This window comes from Arachis stenosperma, chromosome 6, assembly GCF_014773155.1.
Source record: "Arachis stenosperma cultivar V10309 chromosome 6, arast.V10309.gnm1.PFL2, whole genome shotgun sequence".
Taxonomy (NCBI): domain Eukaryota; kingdom Viridiplantae; phylum Streptophyta; class Magnoliopsida; order Fabales; family Fabaceae; genus Arachis; species Arachis stenosperma.
The window spans coordinates 80,504,130-80,512,140 of record NC_080382.1 but is presented as its reverse complement, the minus strand read 5'-3'; the positions used below and the strand labels follow the sequence as shown (position 1 = coordinate 80,512,140).

The following is an 8,011-nucleotide window of genomic DNA, read 5'->3' as shown; positions in this document are numbered from 1 at the left end:
TGAAAAAGTGAAAATCCTTAGAGTAGAGAAAATTGAATGATGGACGATTGTAGAAGATGATGATGAGTTTAGGATTAGAGTTCTAACATTGGAATTGATTTGAGTTAACATTAAGATGATGCAAGAACAACTAGACCAACGCAGTTATTTTGATTAATTTTTTTTCGAGGACCAAAATGAAAATTAAATTATTTTTCAAAGACGATTTTGACTATTAGCTCATTTTTAATTCTCCAGAATAAATGACTTTTGGAAGGGTGACGAAAAAGTCATTTTGCTTTTCTAAAAAGTAAAAAGTATTTTCTAAAAAGTAAAAAGTAAATAAAAAAAAGATTGCCATCCCTTGTCGCTCTGCACTCATCTCCTGGTCTATATGCCCTATCGAAGCCAAATACCCCCAAAGTCTCAATTCCATTAACCAAAATCCCCAGTTCGTAAAGCCTAATTTGATCACCAAATCAAAGAAGATAGATGTGGGCAGCTTCCTGCGTTGCGTCATGCTGTGCCGCGTGCCGGACTGTCGTTTCGGGAATCAGCCGCCGTTCAGCGAGGATCGCCTACTGCGGCCTGTTCGCCTTCTCTCTCGTCGTCGCATGGATCCTCGGCGAAGTCGCTGCTCCTTTGATGGAGTCTCTTCCTTGTAACTCTTCGCTTCTTCAATTTCACTTTTTTCCCCTCTTTTCTTTATTTCTTTCCAGTCGTGTTTGTGTTTTACAATTTATTTATTTATTTATTTATTTTTGTTTCGCTTGTCGAATGTACCAAAGTTGTGGCAAACTTTGAATTAATCCTGATTTTGGCAATTTCTGTTGGACATTATGTTTTGTCTGATCACATTACTGATATGTGTATTACTTTTTGGATTTGAATGAAATTTTATTGTCTTTCATTTTTAGTTTTATTGTTTGTTGTGGCAATTGCATGTGCAATTTTTGGGCAATACGTATAGTTGGAAACAAGATAGACTCACTTGATTGGTAACTGATGAAGTGAGAAATTGAGGGTTTAAATCACCTTGAATTTATAACTTCCATCATATCTGACCCCAATATCTTTCAAGGTGATTAGAGTAACTTTTTCACCTTGCCAACCTCCTCACTTGGAGCTTGATCCTTTTGATTAAAAGGTTTATTTATGAATTCTGAGATTGATTACTGTCAAAGTCAAATAGTTTGGAAAGTATTTAGTTGGATCATTTTGAAAAAGTGTATCAATTTATCTCTGAGATGGATTTTGAATCTATGTATCTCTTTTGTTAGTAATTCTTTAGAAATTAGCTTTTGTCAATGATCTCTGTTATGTTATGGAACCCAAATGCTTACATTTTCGGGCTTCCTTTTTCATCTCCCAACGTGTTATTGCTAACAAATAAGTGGTTACTGGGTTGATGATTTTGTTTAGGTTAACTGGATGGTCAGATATGATGATGACGATGTCCTAACTCCTTATTATGTGGTGAGGAAACTAATGTACTTGGTACTTGTTGTAGGGATCAATTTTGAAACAGATGTAGTTTTGCGAGTTAGCTTGGGGAACTTTCTCTTTTTCACTATTCTAGCAGTTCTAATGATTGGCGTCAAGAACCAGAAGGATCCTTGTGATGGTTTGCATCACGGAGGTTGGATGATGAAAATAATTTGTTGGTTCCTTCTAGTAATCTTTGTTTTTCCTTCCAAATGAGCTCATCAGCTTTTATGGTTAGTGTTTCTTCTAAAATTTTTTTTATCTATTTACTTGAGCTGATTCCTTATACTTAAGTAACTTGACTACCATGCGACACTAAATTTCTTGATTGATATCATATATGAGGGCTTATCAAACACTTAAAAGTGTTGGTTTGAAGAGCCTGAGGTTATTGGAAAATGGACATTGCATCTTGAATGAAAAGTGGAAAATGTAGATAAAGATTTTCTAAGTTGTTTAGCAAACTGGAGTACTATCAATTTATTGCTTTAAGTCCTGAATATTTTTTTCCCGTAACTAATATATGAATGCTTAAATCATCCTATGACTTTCTTTAATTTCCCAGTTTAGTGATTCCTTCTTTGATCCATGTAAAGATAACCCGATTTTTAAATTTGCTGTTGACAATGTCACACCGGCTCCCCTTTTTAACCCCACCTTGAGACTGCTTATGTAAGCTTTTGAATAAATCTTAACTTGATTGGTAAAAGCAAACAAGAGAATATGCTAAATGTTGCAAATGAGGTTGTTGAGATGGATTAGTGGGAAGACAACTAGATAGGATTATGAATGAGTACACCATACAAAGTGGGACAAAGCCAATTTTAGGGATGGAAAAGTCTCCTCTCAAGTAGTTTGCATCTATTTGGAGAAGACCTTTAGAGGTCATACTCCTAGTAAGGTGATTGGACTAGACAAAGGAGTTCTATAGCTAGAGAGACCCAAAAAAGTATAGGGAGGATTATTAAATATTTATGTGCTAATTATTTAAGCATGGATATGATTCTTAATAGAGCCTTATCGCCTCATTTGATCTAACCTTCTGGGACAAGGCGTAGTTGCCTAGTTTGACAAGCCTTTTTCCTATAGGTTTTGCATGTAATTTATTTCATTGTTTATGATTATCTTGAAGTATGTTCTCTTTGCAGAAACCATATCAAAGTTTGGCTCGGGTATGTTTCTTCTAGTTCAAGTTGTGCTCTTGTTAGATTTTGTTCATCGATGGAATGACACCTGGGTTGGATATGATGAACAATTCTGGTTAGTTTTAGACGTTGTTTGAAAGAAACCTGCTTTCGTTTGCGTCTTGCAGTAGTCTTCCGCGGCCAGCTTTGGCTGCGTTTCTGTCCCTTGAGTCGTTTGTGTTTAGCATTGTCCACCCTGGTGGTGGTGGAGTCCAACTAATGTGGATCTCCTCTCTTTTCTTTGTGGTAATTCTTATCCTCCTTCTATTGAATGCTTCTTTTGATTCTTCCACACTTTTAGGATTAACTTGTGGGTTAGGAGGGGAGATCTTTGATAATTTTGTTGATTTACTTCTCTTTCTCCACGTCCACATTTTTCAGCAAATAAAGATAAAGATATCTAGCTAATTGTTTCTTTGGCTTTGACCCAATTGGTTATCTAAATTGAGAGTCATCCATTGTTGCAGGTTGTTATTGTTGAAGAAATCCGTTGCACTTTCGGGTTCGATAAGCTGCATCCACGTTCTTAAAAACTTTGAGCAATCTCTGATGGTGTGGATAATGTCCTCGCTCATTTATATTGAAATTGGGCAGATTTCACTATGCCAAAATAGATGAGCTCTTCTTTGGTAAGTTAAAATTCTCCCATGCATAATTCTACAGATGACCGTTTTGGATTTTTGGGTTCCTCCCACTTTCAATTTTTTGTCGAATGATTTTGATTGGGTCTTGTCCAATGTTGCAGAGCTTTATATGTAGGGAGGGCAACACTTCCAAATTGGTTGGAGAGTTCGGGGCGGGTTTTTAGTGGAGCAAGGACTTAGGGCGGGATCGGGTTTAGGTAATACCCAACCCGGTATATATATAATTTTAATATTTAATATATGTAAAATAATTAATATTATTGTATCATATTTAAGTTTTTACTTTAATTTATGTTATATATGTGATTATAGTTATATGAATTTTGAAATTTAATTTTATTTGTTGGATTTTAATAATTATAGAGGCGGGTAGGGACGGGGCAGGTACCCCGTGGAAACGACTTAGGGTTCAACTTTTTACTACCTACTAGTAAGAGCAGAGCATATTGTTATTGTAGGACCGGGTGGGATCGGGTTGGGAAAAAACCTGCCCTTACCCGTCCCATTACCACCCTTTATATTTGACTCCTATAGAAAAATTCCCATCTTCTGTATGTCTCCAACCAATTCTATCTTCTTCTCTATCATGTGATGGTGCTGGTAAAGCTAGAATCTTTTAACACATAGCCTTCTGGTAGGTAGTTTCTGAGTTTGTTTGTGTCCCAATTGCCTGAAATATTAGTCCATTCCCAGACTAAACTCTCAAAATATATTATTCTTTGGAGTGCAAATTCCAGTAGGTTTCTAGTATCATTTTGGTGCAGATTTTGAGAATATCCACAACTGAACCGACAAGTACACCGGTCAATCAAGTAATACCTAAAGTAAGTGAGGGTTGATCCCACGAGACTGATGGACTGAGCAACAATGGTCGGCTGATTGGTTTAGTTAGGCAGACAGAAAAGTTGATTTTGTGAGTTTCAAAAGCATTAAACAATATAACAAGAGTAAAGGAAGCAAAAAATGCATTTGGTGTAGAAATCAATGAGAGAAACAATTAATGTATTGGAGATGTTTACTTTTTCCGGATTAAGTTTTCTTACCAACTATTTTAATCATGCAAGATTCATTCCATGGAAAACTGTAGTTGACTAAACCCTAATTTCTTAGTGGTTTAGTCTCCTCTAACCTTCATTAACCGCCAATCTCTTGGTCACTTGATTCCGATTAGAGGGTTAAGTTCAAATCTAGTTTATGGCCACAAAAACCCTAATTACGCAAAACTAAATGGATTATATGTCACATATCCATATTAGTTCAAGTAATTAACAATTTAAGAGGAATTTATTTTCAAGCTGTGTTCAAGTGAGAGACCTCTCACAAGGGTCACAAGAACGCATCTAGAATAAGGGTCATACTCTCGTTCCACTCAGATTCATAAAATTAAGAACGAAAGTAATCCTTGAAATTGAATGAGTACATTAATTAAAATAAAAAAATAATAGTCTTAATCCATAGAAATAAATAGAGCTCTTAACCTTAACTAAGGAGGTTTAGTGGCTCATGACTTACAGAGCAAACAAGGGTTTATAAAAAATAAAATGTGCGGAAGTGAGAAGATCCCCTGAAGGATGAATCTTTTCCCTTTTATATCTAACCTAAATTGAATTGTAAATAAAATAAAATAAAATAAAATAAAATAAAATAATAAATCATAAAACTAAAAGATATTGTTTGTAAATAAAAATTACAAAAATAAAAGATAAGATAACTAATAAAAGCTAAATCCAACTAGAGATTCTCCAAGAGTGGGCTTTCAATTCGGACTGCCTGGCGCTAAATGCCAATTGGGAATTTAGCACCCATAAGAGGCAGAAACGTTGCTGATTTGTAAGTCTTGCTAGCACTAAACGCTGGCGTTTAGCGCCCAAAGGGGTAACTCCAAATCTTTTCCTTTTTGCTCAAAATTCTGCCAACTTGCTCTGAATTTCTCCTGAAATAATAAAAATACTAAAACAATTCAAAATAGCATTCAAAGAGAATTTTTGCACTAAAATACAATAAACTTAATAAATTCTAACTGAAAAAGACAAGAAAATAAGGGGAAAAGGGTACAAGATGCTTACGCATCACATTTACCTAGGGATCAAGCCAAAAAATGGTGTTAAGCCCATCTCCTATGAAGTTAATTGAGTGCTCCTTAAACATGGGCCATAATTTCATAAGTTTCTTCTAAAGAGGTGAGTCTGAATTTCTTACTTCTGATTTTGTGATGTTATTATTGCCATTTTAGTATTTGTGAATCTTGACCTCTGTCCATAGTTGATTGAGTTTGTCTCTTAGTTGCCAAATAATCTTTAAAAGAAAAGCATCATTCATAGGATTAAGGTTTCTCGGCCCTAGGCACCCACATATTTTAATTTGCAATGTGTTTTCCAATTTGTGGCATGCATTCTTCTCTTATTTTAGTATCACCCTAGACAAAATCTTGTTGCATTTTTTCAATTTCCTTGCAATTTCTTTTTTTTTTTTTTGAAATTTTGTCATGTTGCATTTTAAAGTTAACACTAAGAGCAATCACTAATTGAGTTACAGACTTCTGGCAAGGGATAAACACTTACTTTTCCAACCCTTCAGTTTGAAGTTCCAAGGTATCTACTTAGAGCATTGCTTTTCTTGAAATTGGTGGCTCCACATATCTCCTGCCTAGCTTGAGAGTGAGTATCCCAGGAGAAGACTATAGAGGATTTTTCTTGGTTTACTTTGATTCTTGCCAGTTGGTGAATCTTTTCCATGATCTCTTGTATCTTTCAAATCTGAGCTGTTCAGACTTCTACAAATAGTGGAAGGTCATCCATAAAAATTAGGTGAGAGATTTGGGGTCTACTTTTTTCCACCCTAAACGATTTTCATTCTTTCTGCTCCACTGCTTGTTTGATCATTTGTGATAGTTTATCCATACACATAACTAACACAGATACAGTAAGAATGGGTCACCTTATCTGATCCCCCTTGTAGGTTTGAAATTTCTCATTTTTGTTCCAAAGGACATTGTAGTTGACAGATCTCACTCCTTGCATCACTATGTTACTGAATTTCTTTGGCAAACCGAACTCGTGAAGTCTGTGCTTAATGAAGTCCCATATTATCCTATCATAGGCTTTTTTGAAATTGATTTTTATTGCCATGTAAACTTTCAACTCTTTTACCCTCCTCATGGAATGCATCACTTCCTTGCTATAAGGATGTTGTCTTGTATCGTCTTTTCGGGGATAAAACTGGACTGATGAGGTGCTATTCTCTCATTTAAGAGAGGTTTCAGCCTTTGGACCAGGATTTTAGTGATAATTTTGTGTCTCACATTGCAAAGAAAAATTGGCCTAAATTAGAAAATTTAACTTTGGGTGCTGTATTTTGGGAATTAATGCTAACAGCGTATAACTTGACTCTTTGATAATGTCTGGACTATTCCAGCAGGATCTAATGTGTCCACAAGTCTTTTCTCCTGGAATCTTTAAGTTGTTCTTATATAACACTATTCGAAAACTATCATTTCCTAGGGCTTTAAGCACTCTAATACTATTGAGAACTTTCTGATGAGCGGATAATTTATACGCTTTTTTAGCATTGTTTTTAGGTAGTTTTTAGTAGGATCTAGCTACTTTTAGGGATGCTTACATTAGTTTTTATGCAAAATTCACATTTCTGGACTTTACTATGAGTTTATGTATTTTTCTGTGATTTCAGGTATTTTCTGGCTGAAATTGAGGGACCTGAGCAAAAATCTGATTCAGGCTGAAAAAAGACTGCTGATGCTGTTGGATTCTGACCTCCCTGCACTCGAAATAGATTTTCTGGAGCTACAGAATTCCAAATGGCGCGCTCTCAACGGCGTTGGAAAGTAGACATCCAGAACTTTCTAGCAATAGATAATAGTTCATACCTTGTTTGAGTTTAGATGACACAAACTGGCGTTCAACGCCAGTTCCATGCTGCATTATGGAGTAAAACGCCAGAAACACGTCACAAACTAGAGTTAAATGCCAAAAACACGTTACAACTTGGCGTTTAACTCCAAGAGAAGCTTCTGCATGTGTAAATCTCAAGCTCAGCCCAAGCACACACCAAAGTGGGCCTCGGAAGTGGATTTCTGCACTTAGAATTATTTCTGTAAACCCTAGTAGCTAGTCTAGTATAAGTAGAACTTTTTACTATTGTATTTTTATCTGGGATCTGGGATTTTACATCTTTGATCACGTTTGGGGGCTGGCCATTCGGCCATGCCTGGACCACCATCACTTATGTATTTTCAACGGTAAAGTTTCTACACACCAGAGATTAAGGGTGTGGAGCTCTGCTGTACCTCGAGTTTTAATGAAATTACTACTATTTTCTATTCAATTCAGCTTATTCTTGTTCTAAGATATTCATTGCACTTCAACCTGATGGATGTGATGATCCGTGACACTCATCATCATCCATCCTTATGAACGCGTGACTGACAACCACTTCCGTTCTACCTTGGACCGAGCGCATATCTCTTGGGTTCCTTAACCAGAATCTTTGTGGTATAAGATAGAACCCTTTGGCGGCTATTCTTGAGAATCCGGAAAGTCTAAACCTTGTCTGTGGTATTCTGAGTAGGATTCAGGGATTGAATGACTGTGACGAGCTTCAAACTCGCGATTGTTGGGCGTGGTGACAGACGCAAAAGAATTAATGGATTCTATTCCGACATGATCGAGAACCGACAGATGATTAGCCGTGTTGTGACAAGAG

At 36.2% G+C, this 8,011-nt stretch overlaps 1 long non-coding RNA gene across 2 annotated transcripts; it reads left to right on the top strand.

Annotated features, from left to right (window-relative positions):
- The first annotated feature begins 370 nt into the window (after window positions 1-370).
- Window positions 371-7,594, top strand: LOC130933368 (uncharacterized). Of its 2 annotated transcripts, XR_009067691.1 has the most exons (6): window positions 371-640; window positions 1,490-1,697; window positions 2,613-2,894; window positions 3,116-3,277; window positions 3,394-3,489; window positions 6,980-7,594. It is a non-coding gene; the product is annotated as an uncharacterized LOC130933368 (long non-coding RNA). The 2 variants fall into 2 exon arrangements; XR_009067690.1 differs by lacking the exon at window positions 6,980-7,594 and having other exon boundaries at window positions 3,394-4,863.
- Window positions 7,595-8,011: the final 417 nt, after the last annotated feature.